We start from the raw sequence: 18,659 nt of genomic DNA, 5'->3' as shown, positions 1-18,659 counted from the left end.
AATTAGTTTTTAATTCAACTAGTAAGATTTTCGGTTCGAAAAAGGCTACCGTCGAATTGCACGATCTAAGCAAGGCATTCAAGCTAGATAAGAAGTTCAGAAGTGCAGCGGATGGTGTGAAAACATAACCATGTAGTTGGCTGATACGATGATACCCAGAGGAAAATATGCAAAACGAATGCAGGAGTCGTCGGCTGCTGTCCCGACAAACCGGTATTGTATTGTCCCTGGATAAGAAAGGATTTAACAACAAGTAAGTTTAAAAAAAAAACAGAAATGATCCGAGCTAATCCGGATATATTTTCTTGCACTTTTCGTAGGGGTGAATTGAAGGTGGCAGGTTTTGTCAGCATAATGGAATGCCGCCGAAAATTGGAAGCAACCGGACAACCTATCGGCTATCAGATGCGGATGTGATCCAGGAAACATGTTCGTCAGAAAGCCTCAGTTCCAGGCTTCTATGGATCCAATTGGAGATGGGCAAAACTGGAGATGATCACTCGTTGAAAGGATTATATTATCATCAACACCTTCATACCAATATTGTGCTATTATTGTAAAATTAAAATTTGGATTTTGATTTCTAAAATAAATAACTTTATACATGCAGAAACAAACTTTAGATTTGGATTTGAAAATCAGCTCTTTAAATCATCTTCATTACAATCATCTTTTTACAAATCATCTTTTTCATTACAATTTTTTTTTTCACGGGGTGAAAAAATTGATTTTCTTTAAAAAGGTAAATAAGTTTATCTGGGTTTTCTAAAAATTGCCATTGTTGTCTGTGGTGAACTATTTAAAGCCTAACTAAGTTTGCTTTATGAAAAATTTTCATTGAATTTCTATCTTGTCACCACCTGAAAAGGTACCGACAATTGTCACCTAAAATCGTCACCCGAATGCGACGATTCTCACCCACGGTCACTACGAGAATAGGGTAAGAACTCACAAAGTTCATCCGAAGTGACAATCCTCACCTAAACCGACTACGGGAATAGAGTGACTTGGGTGACTCGACTATCGTCACGTCACTCGAGGCGCAGAATAAGGGCCATTATTCATCAAGGAATATTTAAATATATATATTTAAATATATAAATATTTAAATATTCCTTGATTATTCATTCTCTCCTTAAGAAAAACCCGTATGATCTGTCAAAAGTTGATGAAACTTTCACGCTCGAAATTAATTAACCAATTATCGTTAAAAAGTAACCATTTTCACACCTTTCCGCGTTAAGTGATTTTTTGGTTTCTTCCATAGAAGTCATTTTTTGACTTCTCTTGAGAAGTGGAAATATGGTTACTTTTTAACCGCAAGAAATTATTGCGAAGAAGCTGAAAAACGGTTAATTTTGAACCATATCACAAAATGGAAAGAAAGCGGGTGAATTTATTATTAAAAATGCTGGAATTAGAAAGTTTTACATAAATGAAAATACATTTCGGATTTTAAAGACGTTTTTATTTTATTTTTGTGTACATTTTTATAAAAAACTGCCTATTCATGCGAAAGCACACTGGCCACAACGGACATTGCTGTTTTTTTCTGATGCGTTTATCGAACGCGCGTATTTATCTCGCACATCCAGAACTCGATACCGATCGGTGCCATCATCTTCAAAGGAACAAATTGAAGAGATGATTTATTGTGTGGGGAAACCGAAAATTTGTGAACCTCTTCGAAATTCGTTTCTTTAGATAGGATTCAATAACCATCGATGCTGTTACTATGTAAAAAATAAATAAAAAACGATGCTGTTACCATTGATACCTCCACCCTCAATCACATCGTCAGTTCAGAAGAAAAACATTTCCGCGGAACAGAGTAGCTTCCGCCGCTTGCTGGCATTTGTACGGGATGCTGCACCAAAACTCTCAGGCCTTGGGAAGATCAAAGTGACCGAACTGGCAAATGTGTTGATTGGCTATCAGCTAATTGTTTGCAAGAAATACGCTCGCAACTGTAAACAAAGAGAGGAAAATTTTAGATTTTTATAAAAAAAATGATCAAAAAAGGGTTTGAAAAGCAAATATTTACCTGTCTGATGATTTTCGTTGCGGGGCACATCTAGCACCATCGAATCGTCGGCGGACATTGTGATTTTACTGCACATTTCGATGTTTTACAAACCCAACCAAACGTGACCAGGCCAAGATTGCAGGCAAACCCTGTGGGGGAGTTGGAATAAATAAATTGATCTTCACTGTTTGTACTTATTGGATTTATTTCAACTTACCGAACCGCCGGGCGAACCCGGATCGAAACCCAAATTCGAATCCTCTACGTTGCCAGCCACCTCCGGTTGCTTTCTGCATCTGAAGATTTTTCCCGATCTCATTCTTACGGTCGCTCCAGGCCAACCCCAGGCTCCGTGATTTAAGCCTATAGGCCTATATACCTAAAGGATTGAAAGTAGCAGTGAGAAAACTATTTCAAACTATTCAAATGAAAGTTTCCAATATATTTTTGCTAAAACGTAAACAAAATTTTCAACACCAAAAAAAGCATTCAACAGCTATTTCTGTAATGGAGGCTAATTGTGGTCGATGCCACTTAAATTAGAAGATGAATTTTCTTTAAATTTTTGCTCATATTATGGCATTTTGTTTTCAACTCTCCCACTTTTCCCCGCTTTGCGTGCACTTACCGCTTTTCATATCGTCGTCCCTGGAGGGATCTCCTCCGCCTCGGCCTCGCCGGTCCCACTGTGGGCATTCGCCCCGTGTTGATCACGCCTGCTCGACGACACGTCGCCCTTGCAACGATGTGGATGTGTCTTCGCGTAGCTGCTTCCCTTCCGCTTGATATTCGCCCAGAACACTTGCTGATGTGCGCCGGCAATTTTCCAGCTGGAACTGGATCTGAAGATTGCCTGCGAGCGGCTCCTCCGATCTTCGCTCGAGAGTGCCACCTGTGGGCACTAGTGGTACTGCGTCCTCCTTTTGACCGCTTGACGCCCTTCGCTTCGACAGTGAAGCACAACAGATGCCGATTCTCCCTTAGGATCTCCTTCTCCTGGCGCACCGATGGATACGCACGGCGGTTGTTTCGGTTTCGGCCACCTCCGCCGCCACCTGAATAGCACAACTGGTGCTGTTTTGCTTATAGCCACTCTGCGCCACCTGGCGCACTGATGGAATAGCACCGCTGGTGCTGTTGCTTCCGTTCTCGGACGCCCTCCTACCTGCAGCGCCGTCTGGGGTCCAGTAGTAGCTGCTTCTTCCCCTTTTCCTGCCGCTCTTCGCACGGAGCGACAATCTGCTAGCGCTGGTTGAACTTCTCCTGCTCGTCTTCCTTCCGACTGCAGTTGCTTGTCACCGGGAGCTCCTATCGCGAACCACTGAAGATGCTCTTCTTCAAAACCGACCGCCCTGGCGCACCGAAGAGGAACAACACTGCTGGTGCAACTTCTCCTTGTCGGTTGCTCTTTTCCTGGAGCACTGATGTCGCTAGCCAACCCTGGGAGTTTGCCACCGAGGTCCCGATAGTGATGGTAGATAGGGAATGCAGATGTGGAAAAAAGGGCCGCCTGTGCGACCCTTTTGCCGTTCTTCCTTTGCTTCTCCCGGACCGGGATTCCCAGCTGGGGCTACCCTTTTTTAGGCTCGAGGCCTTTTCCTCCTCGAATAGATCGGTGCAGTGGCTGCACGTGGCCTGGCCTGGCTTTTCGCCGTGTAGTGGCTTAATTCGGATTTTTACGGCGCACTTCCCACGCGGTTCTCCCCCGGGCGACAGAACTATTTTTTCCAACCACGAACTTGTGTGGTGTGGTGATCTCTCCTCACCGGAAAACGACAAAGCGGTTTTCGGTCGTTTTGTTTTGTTTTGTTTTTTCTTTCGGTTTCTGCACGCTGATTTTAATTTACTCACTCCTTTTACATGCGGAGTATATTTCACTTATTTTTGGGGTTTTTATTTTATTTTTGTGCACGCTTCCAAAAATCTACATGGGGATGGGTTTTTATTGAGTTAATAATGCCAATTGCTCGTATCATATCAATTTAGGGACTATCAAAGAAAAATATAAATTCAATTGCAACACAACATTGCTGCTTTGGTAGAATTTTTCATGGATCATGACAAGGATCCATGAAAAATTCATAATCACGCCACTAGGAGTTCGAAGGAGACATGAAAATCGACGGCTGTGTCGAGAAAACTTCGCACTTGTATTCACCCTGCAGTGGTGAGCTTCTTCAAAACTAAAGACGAATCAATAAACTAGATCTCTACGCCAACGAGTCTTGGCAAAATCTATAACAAAATCAAAGCCAACGAGTTATGGCAAATGTGTCGATAATTACCAGTATATCTGGCAGAAAGAAACTCCTTCGAATCCTTAAAACAATCTACTTAATAACATCCACCTCAGCAGCATACAAAAATCCAAAATCAAATGGTTATTGATAGAGATAATAACCTAGATCTTACAAATAGAACTTAACAAACGAAATTTAGGTGGGAACTTAACTGGTTTATACTAAGAGCAACAGAAGTCTAAGGAAAAGAGGGATTTAATCCTCTTAATTACCAAGGGCCCGGAATAGAGGTTATACCGCGCCTCCAGATCGCGTTCCTTTTGATGTTTCCTTGGCAACCCCCTTGACAACTGTGCATGATCCATTATGTATCATTCTATGAGGTTGGTGATTTGTGGTCAAGTCTGAATCGGACAGTTGAACTGTCGACACCATTTCAGGCGAGGGTAATTTGTGGTTCCGCTGCGCGTATTTTGGGGTGTGGACCGTGGTAGATGGTGTTCTCATAGCTTGTGGTCTTGACAAAGTTGGTAGATAGCTTTTGATAATTTCGTCTAGATCGGGAAGTCGTAATCGGAAGTTGACATGGTTGGTTGAAGATGTTCTTGATCGGGAAGTCTTAATCGGGAGTTGACATGGCTGGTTGAAGATAGTCTTGATCGGGAAGTCTTAATCGGGAGTTGTCATGGTTGATTGAAGATGGTCTTGATCTGGTAGTCATGATCGGGTAGTCTTTATCGGGTAGTCTTTATCGGGTAGTCTTAATCGGGAGGTCTTAATCGGGTAGTCTTAATCGGGAGGTCCTTGTGGATGTACTTGTTCGGTTTTCTTATTTCTGGGAAGCCTGGTCAGCTATGGTCCTCCGGACTAGGAGAAAGTCAGCAGGAATCTTGCAACCTCTTTCAAGCTACCCTGGGCGTTGTCCTGATTCGTCCTGTTGATACTGTGCTGAATAAGCAGGGTTCGTGTTAGCGGGACAAAATCGGATATTGCTGCTGCTGCGAATGAGCTCCCTCAGACGGGCCCTTCTTCCGGAGTCGTCGAGCAAAGCAGATGGTTGTGGTGCTGACGATGAACGTGTTTTTCGCATCGGCGATGCTTTTGTTGGCAACCTTGGGTAGCGGACATAGCTAGACTTGTTACTATACTCACGAGGAGGTAGATAAGAGATATTGCTCACTGCGTTTTCCAGATGCACGATTTTTCCCGATCGGCCTAACGGTATTTCCTGCGCTGTTGCGCTTGGTTGACAGGCTTTGGCTGTGGTCATAGCTGAAGGGTTTTTGTATTGATTCGGAGATTTTTGGGGTTGGTGGATGATCTCCTGTTTGTGGTAGTAACGACTGGCGTGTTTTGACCTCGTTAGGCTCTTGTTGACTACCTTGGGTAGCGGTCATAGCTGGATTATGGGCGTGTGGCTTTTGACAGTTAGCGAGAGAGAGTCGATATGGTAGTAGCGGCCGTCATGATGTCTACTCCTCACAACTTCTTCGCATAACTGTGTTCTCTGGTGCTGAATCCTCTTCTTGATGTCCTGACAATCCTTTCAATTGCAGCGACGTGGTGTTTGGAGCTGCTGTACTTGAATTTCCGAACATTCCAATATCCCGAACCTGGATAGGTTCTCTGCGATGGTGTGTAGCGCCTGGTTACGGTGGCTCACCAGTACTACTATCCCCAGCGCTGCTACGCTGCTTCAGATGACAGGATTGCATTCTGGACAATGAGTGGCGGCAATCCCACGCAAGGTTGCCAGCCCTCTCCAAATTCTGACGAACTTCCTGGCAGAGTTCTCAGAGTCCATTCAGCCGACGCTGGTCCCGCGCAAGGCCGTTGTCTCCTTCATACACGCCTGCTTAGTTGTGTTCGTCGGTGTCCTAGCGACGAATTTGCATCAGCTGTGCTCCATCGAGTTGTTCGAATAGAAGAGTTCTGCATAATTTATTCCGAGTTGTTGGGGGCGAGGTTTCAAAGATGATGTTGGTCCTTCAGCCTTCTCCATTTCGTGTTTTGTGCTCCGAGTGAGCTTGTGGTCAGCGTTGTTGCTTACATAGCTTGAATACTAGTCTGGTTTGATGTCCTTCACATGGTAGCGACCTCGCTTTCCGGTGAGGACATCCTCCAGAGTGTAAAGATTGGCTCCCAGCTTTTCTTTAACGATAGCCGGAATGAATTTGGGGTCCAGTTTCTTGTTGATGTGGTCCGCCTTCGAAGAAAGAACAAACGAGCGGCGCCATACTAGTTCGCCCGGTTGAAAGGACACAGTACGTTTCTGTAGATCGTAGCGCTTCTTTGCCTTCTCGTGGGTCTTCTTGATCCGCTGTTGGATGAATTTGTGAATCCTGTTGATCGTGGATAACCGCATCTCCTGCGCGACCTTTGGATCGTCTGACACGTTTAAGTCCTGCAGAGTGTAGAGGTCCGTGTGCAACAGAAGTTCCCTTCCGAAGTTGGCGAAGTGCGGGCTGACTCCGGTTGATTCGTGCTTCGCACTGTTGATGGCTGCGGTGATGGCGGCCAGGTTCTTGTCCCACTCTCGATGATCTTCTTCCAACAACGATCGAACACAAGTGATTAGAACTCTGTTCACTCGCTCGGCGTTGTTGACCTGTGGTGCGTAAAAAGCGGTCTTCATGTGGATGATGTTGTGACGGCTTAGCAGCGCTCGAAACACCTGCGACTCGAACTGCTTGCCGTTATCTGATAAAATAATCCTTGGTCTGGAGAACTTGAGGAACACCTTTTCTTCCAAAAACTCGACCATCTTGCTCGAATCAGCGGCTCGCATCGGGTGAGCGATGACGTATTTCGTGATCCAGTCGACAATTACTAGCAGCACAGTGTTGCCTTTCTTGGATCTGGTTAATGGTCCGACGAAATCGATAGAAATTAGCTCCCACGGGACCTTCGCTGGCTTGAGCTTCCCCATCTGCGGCATCATTCTTATATTGGGCGCTTTACTAGCCTTGCACGTACTGCATGCTTTGACGTAACGGGCGACGTTGTCCTGCATCTTCGGCCAGTAATAGTGCTGCTGTAGTTTGTGCCACGTCTTCTGGAAGCCTAGATGCGCTGCTGATGGTGCGTCGTGGTATCGCCGAATGAGTTCTGCTCGGTGGTTTTCCGGAACTACTTTCTTCCATCGATGCGTGATTAAACCAGCCTCATCCTTACAATGACAATTTTTGTAGAGCTCGTTGTTCGCGATACGGAAATCGGGATATTTGTCGCCTTTCCTTTCCACCTGCTTGACGATGTTCTTGTACCATGGATCATTTTCCTCGGAAATCGAAAACACTAGCGAACAGACTACTCTGGATAGCGCATCTGGTACGGTGTTGCAGCTGCCCTTCCGGTACCTGATTTCGAAGTCGAACGCGTTGAGTCTCAAAAGCCATCTGCTCATCAAGGCTGTGGGGTTCTTTAAAGTTTTCAGGTAGCTGAGGGCGGAATGGTCACAATAGACGACGAAGCGTACCCCTTCTATATACCCACGAAACTTTTCTATAGCACGAATAACTGCTAAGCACTCCTTTTCTGTAACTGTGTATTTTCGCTCCGACGAAGATAGCTTCTGGGAAAAATAACTGATCGGGTGTTCTTCTCCCTCGATGTCCTGCGTCAATACAGCACCAATCGCGACATCGCTAGCGTCGCATGCTATTGAGAACGGTTTTGTATAGTCCGGCATCGCAAGTACTGGCGCGGTGACTAGAGCTGACTTGAGTTTGAGAAAAGCTTCTTCTGCTGCTGTTGTCCATCGAAATTTGATCTTGGCTTTCGTGAGTTCCGTGATTGGTGCAGCAATTCGTGAAAACTCCGGAATGAAGCGTCGATACCATCCGCATAAGCCTAGGAATCTTTGAACCTCCTTTCGTGTATTTGGAACTGGAAATTTGACGATGCTCTCCACCTTTTCCTCGTCGACCCTCCATCCTCCTTCACTGAGGACGTAGCCCAAATATTTTATGCGTTGGCGACAGAACTTGGATTTTTCCGGAGAAATGGTGAGATTCGCCTGACGTAGTCTGGTTGCCACTTCCTGAAGAACTGCTACGTGTTCGTCAAACGTTTTGGAGCAGATAATGATGTCGTCCAAATAATGAAAGACGAATGGCTCCATGTCCGCGAAAAGATGTGTCATTAGTCTTGCGAGTCCTTGACTTGCCGTACAGATGCCAAAAGGAACAACCTTAAATTGGTAGTGACCACGGGATGGTACCGTGAATGCTGTTAAGGGTCGTGACTTTTGTTGGAGCGGCATTTGCCAGAAGGCATCCTTCAAGTCAATTGAAGATATGTACGAGCATCCTCCGAGGTTATTGATGATTGCGGAGATCTGCGGTATCGGATAACCTTCGTTCACCATGATTGAGTTCAGGTGTCTTGCGTCTAAACATACCCGGTATCTGCCATCTTTCTTCTTCACCGCTACCAGTGGATTGTTCCACGGTGAGAACACTGCTTCTTCGATCACGTCTAGGGATAGCATTCGGTCGACTTCTTTATTAACTTCCGCTAGGACGTACTGCGACATTGGGTAGTACCGTTGTTTCCTTGGTGGCGCATTCCCGACGTCGATTTGATGTTCGTAGATCTGCGTCCTACCTAGTTTACCATCTTCTGCCTTCGGAAATATGTGTACCACTTGGTCTAGTCGCTTTTGCTGTTCTGGTGAAAGCGCCTTCATAGGTTCTGCATCTTGTTCAATTTCACTGCTCATTATCGAGAAGCACACTGCCTTGACGCCAAACGTTTGCCAGAAGTTCATGCCCATGATAGCGCAATCTGGCAGGCTAGGCACGAGTAGAACCGGCAAAATTTCGCTTCGGTTGTTGTACGATATTGGCAGACGTGTGAAGTGATTGATCTGGTGTGGCGTTCCGTCCGCTGTCTTGATCCCACCGCTCAGTGCTTCTTTTCGTAGTCCAAGCTCTTCTACAATCTGTGCTTTACTGCCACCTAACAAAGAACAGTTTGCACCACTGTCCAACAAAGCTGTAACTTTCTTTCCAAGAACGTCCAAAACGGCGTGTGGACGATTGTCATGTCCGGGATTGATAATGATAGAGTTGATGTCTAGTAAGTCGGGAGGTATTGAAGGTTGATAGCTGTGTTGCGAAGAATCTGGCCCTTCATCTACCACCTCCTCGCTGCGGCGTTTTCCGCTTCACTGTTACAAACAAGACAGCTGCGTAACGTGTAACCTTTTCGACCGCATCTGTAGCAAAAAAGAATTGCTTGTGCCTTTGTGCAATCCGGAAACCTATGCCCCTCCTCATCGCAGTTCCAGCAAAGCGCTGGACGGTACGCTGCATGCTGAACAGGATCTAGATCGTACATATTGCTGCCTGCTTGCTGAAGCTGCTGGTTCTGGAGCTGTGGTTGATAGTGCTGTTGGAATTGCCGTTGAGGCTGCTGTTGTTGAAGCTGCTGCTCTTGAGGCTGCTGTTGAGGCTGCTGCTGTTGTTGAAGCTGCTGCCGCGGCGCCCATTTAGCTTGCTGTTGCAACGGATGTTGTATTCGATAGTTCTCCGCTTGACTGCCTTGCCGATTCACCAAATTGCTCTGACCTGCCGAAGTTGTAGGCGGTTGTTGACGCTGTTCCGGTCGTTGTACAGAGTGCTGCTGCTGTAGTCCTGTATTGAAACGATTCGATCTGCGCTCCAGTTGAAGCTTCATGGCACAAACTTGCTCGTACAGCTGGTTGAAGTCCCCTTGCAAACCGTTTGCTTCTTCTGGATCCACTAGATCTGCTTCAGTTTGGATAGCTGACGTTGAAGCCGCACCTTGCTGGGCCTCGTTCTCCACCGCGTGTACTCTGTTGAAGCGTGGCTGTTGTATTGGAAGCCGATGCGATGGTGCTGAGTATGACGTGGCTCCGTACAACTGCTCGTCCGCCTCCACTGCTTGCAATCTCCCGAAGCGCTGCTGCTGATGTGGCTGAGATCGACTTGTTGTTGCTGGTGTTGCGAAATTCGGTTCTAGTAAGCTGTTGTGCGGAATCGGAATCCTGCGCTGCTGGTTCAGTAATAGCCTTGTCTCGTCGAAGTTGCTGCAGACGTTGACCAGGTCCATCAGTGTCTTAGGCTGAGCTGCTGTTACTATTGTTGCATAGTCCATGTTCATATTTTTCTTGACTATGAACAACTTCTCCTCTTCCGTAAGTGGTGGATCGATGAAGCGGAATAGGGTAGAGATGTCACGGAAGAACTTATCGAACGTTTCGTTGGCACCTTGAAAACGGAAGCTGGCTTCCAGCCTCAGGATCTGCGCATACCCGCTTGGCAGAAACTCCCGTCGAATTTCTTGCTTGAATGCTTGCCAGGAATACAGACGACGTTGGGCAAGTGCTCTGGAGTACCAGTCGAGGGCGTCTTCAAGCAACAGGTGCTTTATGGAAGCCAGAAGTGTCTGATCGTCGATTCCCTCTGATCTGGCAAACGTCTCCACTCGGTCTAGGAAAATGTTGAGGGACGTGGTGTCCTTTTCGCCTCGAAACTTGAAAGGCCAATTGTGAATCGCCTTCTGCATCCGCCTGTCGTAATTGCTACCACTTCGGTTTGTAAAGCTGTCGTTCAACTGCTGCTGCCTCCTTTGTCGTTGTTGAATGTCGAACCGCAGTTCGTCCAGAACGTTCACAGCAGCCAGACCAGCCGAACTACCCGACCTCCGGATGATTACTTCCTCCGAGTCCCTCTGTCCTTGTCTGCCTCCTTGGAATGGAAGAGAAGACGGCTCGACATCCGCTTCTTGCATCCGTGCTCGTGCTCCTTCATCATTTCCGGTTGCTTGTGGCCTCGGTGGAGTCGTCAACGCATCGCAGGCATCCCTACTGCTACTGTTCTCTGCCTGGATGGTTGGGACACTAGTTGAAAGGCTAGTGTTTTCTGTTTCACTTAGCACCATATTGACTGCACTGTTCACGCACTCTATCTGAGCTAGCAGCGTCTCTACAAGCTCGCACACGACCCTACGCGTTTCCTCTAAACTCGCGACCACTGGAATCAGTGATAATCTTTGCCGGTAATGAAGCAATCTCGATTTCGCGCAAGCCATTTGATCGGCGTTTCTATTCTGCGTGGCTAAATCAACATGATTTCTCAATTCTACAACTGCCCTCTGGCAGACCTCGATGTTCAACTCCGGCGACATTACGTGTTCCGAATTAACATAAATGGTGTCTCTAAGGGTGTCCTCTTGGACAAGGGCTTTCAACTTGACCACCCTAGCTCTTCTAGATGGGGCTAGATTTGTAACATGGCGCAAGGCCAATTCATATTCCATCTCCTCATCATTAAGATGATACAATTCAATTAGTTTGTTCATGATTATTTATTTGGATCCAAAAAACCAGATAATTTAACAATAAGTGGACTTACAGATTACAAAATTGATACGATTGAATAATTCGAGCGATAATAAACAAAATAAGCATAACAGTTCCTTTAACTAATAAACTGTTTCAAAAATCATACTCATATCATTGCAATTACTAATGATATTGAAATTTATCTAACTAAATCATAAGGTTCGATTTAGTTGGGCGCCATTTGTAATGGAGGCTAATTGTGGTCGATGCCACTTAAATTAGAAGATGAATTTTCTTTAAATTTTTGCTCATATTATGGCATTTTGTTTTCAACTCTCCCACTTTTCCCCGCTTTGCGTGCACTTACCGCTTTTCATATCGTCGTCCCTGGAGGGATCTCCTCCGCCTCGGCCTCGCCGGTCCCACTGTGGGCATTCGCCCCGTGTTGATCACGCCTGCTCGACGACACGTCGCCCTTGCAACGATGTGGATGTGTCTTCGCGTAGCTGCTTCCCTTCCGCTTGATATTCGCCCAGAACACTTGCTGATGTGCGCCGGCAATTTTCCAGCTGGAACTGGATCTGAAGATTGCCTGCGAGCGGCTCCTCCGATCTTCGCTCGAGAGTGCCACCTGTGGGCACTAGTGGTACTGCGTCCTCCTTTTGACCGCTTGACGCCCTTCGCTTCGACAGTGAAGCACAACAGATGCCGATTCTCCCTTAGGATCTCCTTCTCCTGGCGCACCGATGGATACGCACGGCGGTTGTTTCGGTTTCGGCCACCTCCGCCGCCACCTGAATAGCACAACTGGTGCTGTTTTGCTTATAGCCACTCTGCGCCACCTGGCGCACTGATGGAATAGCACCGCTGGTGCTGTTGCTTCCGTTCTCGGACGCCCTCCTACCTGCAGCGCCGTCTGGGGTCCAGTAGTAGCTGCTTCTTCCCCTTTTCCTGCCGCTCTTCGCACGGAGCGACAATCTGCTAGCGCTGGTTGAACTTCTCCTGCTCGTCTTCCTTCCGACTGCAGTTGCTTGTCACCGGGAGCTCCTATCGCGAACCACTGAAGATGCTCTTCTTCAAAACCGACCGCCCTGGCGCACCGAAGAGGAACAACACTGCTGGTGCAACTTCTCCTTGTCGGTTGCTCTTTTCCTGGAGCACTGATGTCGCTAGCCAACCCTGGGAGTTTGCCACCGAGGTCCCGATAGTGATGGTAGATAGGGAATGCAGATGTGGAAAAAAGGGCCGCCTGTGCGACCCTTTTGCCGTTCTTCCTTTGCTTCTCCCGGACCGGGATTCCCAGCTGGGGCTACCCTTTTTTAGGCTCGAGGCCTTTTCCTCCTCGAATAGATCGGTGCAGTGGCTGCACGTGGCCTGGCCTGGCTTTTCGCCGTGTAGTGGCTTAATTCGGATTTTTACGGCGCACTTCCCACGCGGTTCTCCCCCGGGCGACAGAACTATTTTTTCCAACCACGAACTTGTGTGGTGTGGTGATCTCTCCTCACCGGAAAACGACAAAGCGGTTTTCGGTCGTTTTGTTTTGTTTTGTTTTTTCTTTCGGTTTCTGCACGCTGATTTTAATTTACTCACTCCTTTTACATGCGGAGTATATTTCACTTATTTTTGGGGTTTTTATTTTATTTTTGTGCACGCTTCCAAAAATCTACATGGGGATGGGTTTTTATTGAGTTAATAATGCCAATTGCTCGTATCATATCAATTTAGGGACTATCAAAGAAAAATATAAATTCAATTGCAACATTTCTACTGAATTCACAGAAAAAAAAACACCTCCCTTTAAAAAGACTGCAAATTTCAGGATTAGGCCATCGTGTCTTGAAGGTTTTCAATGTGTGAAAATGCTTTAAATTTGATTTTTCGTTCACTGAAATAGGAAATCGCGACCGGTCAAACTTCCAAAATGGCGGTGTTCGTTTATTTTATGGATGAATTTTTAACCAAATTTGGTTGAATGCTGAAGAACTTCTACTATGGTTAAAATTTATGCGAAAAATATCGTTAAAAAGTAACCAAATTGATAGTTCTCCATCGAAAACCAAAAAATGGTTACATTTTAAACAAAAATGGTTAATTAAAATCGAGCGTGAAAGCCAGTGAGTTTGAATCGTTTGAACGCCATTAACGGAACGTTTTGAAAAAGTGTGGAGTAATTTTCAGCGCCATTAAATCTATTTCAAGTGTGCAGTGAGAACCGGAAGCGTTGAATTCAAAATCAAAATGAAAAGAGCAGCACCAAGGCAAAAAAATCTTTTAAGCTTTTTCTCTCGAACTGATCAGTTCCGTAAGGTAAGTTGATGAATGGACGTAATTAGACGAATGGTTAACGTTATTATTTTCTAGGAACCGACTGTTTGTCCGGATCCATCACAGCCATCATTAGCTGTTGGAAACAATGAACGAGAATTCGTTTTCCCAGGATCATCTGATAAACAACCGGAACCGGTTGAATTACCAGATCCATCAATATCACAGCCAGTATTGGCTGTTGAAAACCTAGAACAGGATATACCGTGAACGGCCCTAATTCTGCGCAGTTAAGGATTTTTCAAATGTTTTAAGTTATAAAAAATTTACCTTTCAATGAATTTCCTCAAAATTTCGTGTACAGTTGGGTTAACTAACAAATTTAACGGCAAAAATAATGAGAGCTCAATTTCGGAGCAAAAATGTGGATTATTTACAACATTTGGAAAAAAATGCAAGTGGCCCTTATTCTGCACTATTTTCTATTTGTTCCTAATTCTGCGCATATGTCCCATATTCTGCGCACCCAAATAAAACCAGTATACCATTCCGTACTTGTAAGACAAACATTGAATTTAATTAAAAAGTCTTAAAAACATGTTTTACGCTTAGTAAACTATTGCAAATGATGAAAAGGGGCCAATTCAAGCCTTGGATCTTTGAACCTTATGTGACACTTTCTTTCACTATTTCTTACACTTGCTATATGTTACTTGCAGATGCTTTTTCCTGCTGCTCGCTTACCCAATACCTATTTGTTGACCGATCACGTTCTTCGCCGGATCTGGTCAAATTAACTTGTTTCGTTGGTGTGCAGTGCACACTATTCCGACATACAGAAGAATTTCCGGCGGGCCACAAAATCGCCCCAGCTGGGGGAACTACGCGCTGCTTCATTTGGTTTACTATCAGTCAGTATCAGTTAGTCAACGAGTGCGAGTGAGCGGGTGAACCGAGAGAAGCTTCGCGTAGTTCCCCCAGCTGGGGTGATTTTGTGGCTTGCCGGAACTACTTCCATACGTCGGAACAGTCTGTACAGTTGGGACTAAACGATTAACACGCGAACACGATAGAGAACGCAAATCGTGATTTTCTTTTTTTTGTCAACAAAAGTTTCGTAGAGATTCTTAAGAAACTCCCAACAACTTTACGGATACCTAATCTTCATAAAAACTTATTAGAAAACTGTAATTGAAAGTCTCCTAACTCTCTGCGTTCAATTCCTTGCAGCTTTAACATCAGTTAATTCCGTGCTTTTAATTCTGCGCATTAGGAACATAAGTAAACAAATGGTGTCAAATTCTGCGCATTGGTAAAATCATTGTTTTGATTTGAAAAACCATTTTTTTCTCAAATTATTTCAGAAGTCATGTTCAGAATGATTTTATCTTCCCCGTAGAGGCATTTCCAATGAGAAAATTCTGCTTAACACTGTTTCATTTGATCTTTTTGTTTTCCTAACACTTAAGCTGGACTGCTAACGGCGGCCATTTTCAACGTTTGCTTACTACATTTATTTTGATTTTTTCCATTTCTCACGAACAATTCATCAGATTTCAAAATAATTGGAAGCATTTTGAAGATAAACAGTAACTGAAGAGTTTCAGCTTGTTTCATGGATATTTTGTTCATCACATCTTGAGATATTTCTGTTTGAATATGAAAATGCGCAGAGTTTGGGACTGCGCAGAATTAGGGCCGGTCACGGTAGTTAGCCCTGGACCATCTTGTAAACAACGGTTGAACGATCCTGATTTTCATGATGAACACGCTGGGCCGTGTTAAACCATTAACGCTTGAAAAATAACCATAATCGAAGTTTTGTGGGTTAAGTCATTTTATGAGTTTTCTGCGAAACACATAGTTTTTTATTGTTATTTAATTTGAACAAGTTAATATAGAATAACATTCATCAGTTCTTGAAGATGATGTTGTTCAATTTTCAGTAGGTGTTGATCCTCCGATTAGTACTATGGACATTTCCGGGAGTGTTTTTGGGTTGCCGGAAGAAGCTGTCTCTTTCTGTATGTAGATCATAAAATCGATTTCCAATTTTCTGTAGGTTCCTGGGTTCAAATCGATTTTCGGTTGAGCTGATTCATATTCCTGCGGAGAAGCATAAGACGTTTTAGGTTATAAATAATCTATCCGCCTTCTCAATACATTTTCTAATTCCTAAAATTTCCTGCAGATGCCCAATAGTATTTAAAATAAACTCACCTTTTACTCTTCGAATAGCGCTTCAAACTTGAGTTCCAAATCCGGAACTTTTTTGTTCTTATCGGGTGGTCTTTTTGGTGCATTTTTTCCGCTGCAGTTGATGACAAATTTTCTCAGCATGTTCCTCGACTCGATTGCTCCGCGTTCCTCCGCGCTCTAACAGCGACTGCCTAAAATGAAACTAGAGATGTGGATCGTAAACATTATAATGAACACAATGCAAACAGAAAATAATTTACCTTTGAAACTGTGTTGCGAAATTTAAGGAAGAAAAACGGAGCCCGATCCTTTGAGTCGCTGAAAAAAACAATGGCGGAACGAAAATTTTCGCTTGTTATTGAAATTTTAACCATTTTTTTGGTTTTCCACCAAAACTTTGAATATGCTTGAATTTTAACAATTCATTCTGGTTGAAAAATAACAATTTTCGAAGTTTTCAGAGAAAAACCATAAAACGGTTAAATAAAACTCGAAAATGGTTATAAAAAAACGAGCGTGAACCTAATGATTCTGGAGAGAAATCATCCAGTGACGAGAATAGTCAGGGTAAGTTCTAATATATGATTGAATTTTCGGTCTATGTACACTTAATACAAAAAATTGAGAACATATTTTGGTGTTAAGGCTGGAAATAAAAAAGGTACAGATTTTTTTTCATCCTGAAAGTGGTGAAAACATCCACTCTTGTGTATTGAAACTATGGGGCAAGTGCAAATAACACTGCCGGAGAAACAACGAACGTATACCTGCCGCACTGGCCCCCATAAACGGGGCAAGTATTGTAACAGTATCGACTTTGCTGAAAATATTCTTCTTGAACATCCCGATTTCATTTCGATAAATATCGACTTCAAAGAACATATTTCACTTGACCATCCCCGTTTTACTCAATCTAAAATTAGATTGCGAGTTCTGCTTCCGAGAGAGGTCTCCTACTCCAGGAACTCACGAGAGTGCTGCCTACCGAGGCACTCAACGGCGTCAACCCTCCTTCCGAGGGAATTCCACCTATGACGTCATGCAGGAATTCCATAATGAGATATTTTTGCAACTGGGATGTGATCGCTTAGCGTAGGATTTAGGTGAAGCCAGTTATCACCAGCTGTTTTGGTAGGCGCCCGGTCAACAACCCCAGCACGGGGATAGTATGAATGTAGTGGTGAACCTGCTTGTCGATATCGCTCCACCCGAACTTAGACCCGAGATAGGAGGTTTGATTTCGGATGGGTGAAAGGAAAACAATTCTAATAAGAAGATATTTTCTTCGGGGAATTTCGTAATTATTAGTTCGCTAATAATTACGTAGTTCCGGTCACGAAGATCAATAACCAGTTTGATCTGAGGGCTGATTCTTTTCTCGTTCACTTTTCTTTGGACTGTGAAGCAGGAAGGATCGGAAATAATTTGAAGTTTCGCGCGTGCATTAGTACAAAAAGGTACTAATTTAAAAACTAGGTCTTCAACAAGTATTAAAAGTTACTTTTTTCCCTCAGTTGTCCCTCCGAGTGCATCCCATATTAGTGCTAGTTTTTCAAGTGCGATCAGAATTTGAAGAAAGGGTAATTGGTTTTTAATTGAGATGAAAGTGCGTAGTGGTTCAATTAATTGTATTCTCAGATCACTGGAGGTGCCGATTGTCCTGCAATTCCGTACGACAAGTCCATAGGAAAGCGATACCGACTTGCGAGAGCCACCCAACAACACGTGGTACGTTTCGACCGACAAGAACACCGTAGGTTCGGCGAAGCGGCATACGCGAGACGGCAGCTGAGCAGCTTAGAGAATCCATCACCAGGAGAACCCACGACCAGGATTTTCCCGGAAACCGAGCTTCTTCCGGGTAAAAATAAGGTTTGAGCAACTGACAAACGAGTGAGTACTCATGATCCAAATCAACCGCAGCATTTTCTTCTACCTATCTAGGTCATCAAGTGATTAACCAACTGCGATAGCTCAGTCGGTTGGGTCGCTGCAGTATTCGAACCCAGCAATCGTGAGATCACGAGTTCGAATCCCGTTGAATTTACAATTTTTTTTGTGTTGCTTTGCAACTCCACCAAACTCGTTGAGCGGATCTGAGATCGATCCGGATGTAAATTTGATGATGACATAACGATCGTTAATTAATTGAACCACCAATAACCAAACCCCAAAATCGCACTATGAGAATTTCCTAGGAAAAATTCTTAGATTGGCCATTCTGAAAATAGCACTCTACCACCGTTAATTCTGAGGGAAATAAACTAAGCCAGGAAGCGCTTGCGAGCGCTTAGAGTTAGGGGGAAACACCCAAATAAAATGTAGCAGCTAGCAGTTGGAAAATTGAAAATTTGAAATGTAAACCCACCCACTAACCACCAAACTATTCTGATGGCGTAATATAATACATAGATCTACAAGTCAAATGAAACTTTGTTGCAGTAGCTTTTATTTATGAGTTGAAGATTTCGTTTTTTTTCGGGTTTCGTTTTTTTACTGGAAGATTGGGTTGACTTCCGATAATTTTCAGCCCCCAATTCTCCCTCCTAAGCGGTCCTAAGGAAGTTGTTCGGGTAAAGTGGGTCGAATGAGGATTTTTGAGAAAATTGATTTTCTT

General features: G+C 44.4%; 2 long non-coding RNA genes across 2 annotated transcripts; both read right to left on the bottom strand.

Annotated features, from left to right (window-relative positions):
• Positions 1–1,488: 1,488 nt before the first annotated feature.
• LOC129743585 (uncharacterized) lies at positions 1,489–2,357 on the bottom strand. The gene is made up of 3 exons (XR_008736621.1): positions 2,244–2,357; positions 2,045–2,175; positions 1,489–1,967 (listed from the first exon to the last, which is right to left on the bottom strand). It is a non-coding gene; the product is annotated as an uncharacterized LOC129743585 (long non-coding RNA).
• A 13,383-nt stretch (positions 2,358–15,740) lies between these two features.
• Positions 15,741–16,451, bottom strand: LOC129750108 (uncharacterized). Its single transcript, XR_008738291.1, has 3 exons — positions 16,303–16,451; positions 16,064–16,244; positions 15,741–15,949 (listed from the first exon to the last, which is right to left on the bottom strand). It is a non-coding gene; the product is annotated as an uncharacterized LOC129750108 (long non-coding RNA).
• Between the last annotated feature and the right edge of the window lie 2,208 nt (positions 16,452–18,659).

The sequence above is a fragment of the Uranotaenia lowii genome, chromosome 2 (assembly GCF_029784155.1).
Source record: "Uranotaenia lowii strain MFRU-FL chromosome 2, ASM2978415v1, whole genome shotgun sequence".
Taxonomy (NCBI): domain Eukaryota; kingdom Metazoa; phylum Arthropoda; class Insecta; order Diptera; family Culicidae; genus Uranotaenia; species Uranotaenia lowii.
The sequence above is the reverse complement of the archived record's forward strand: the minus strand, read 5'-3'. Positions and strand labels throughout refer to the sequence as shown.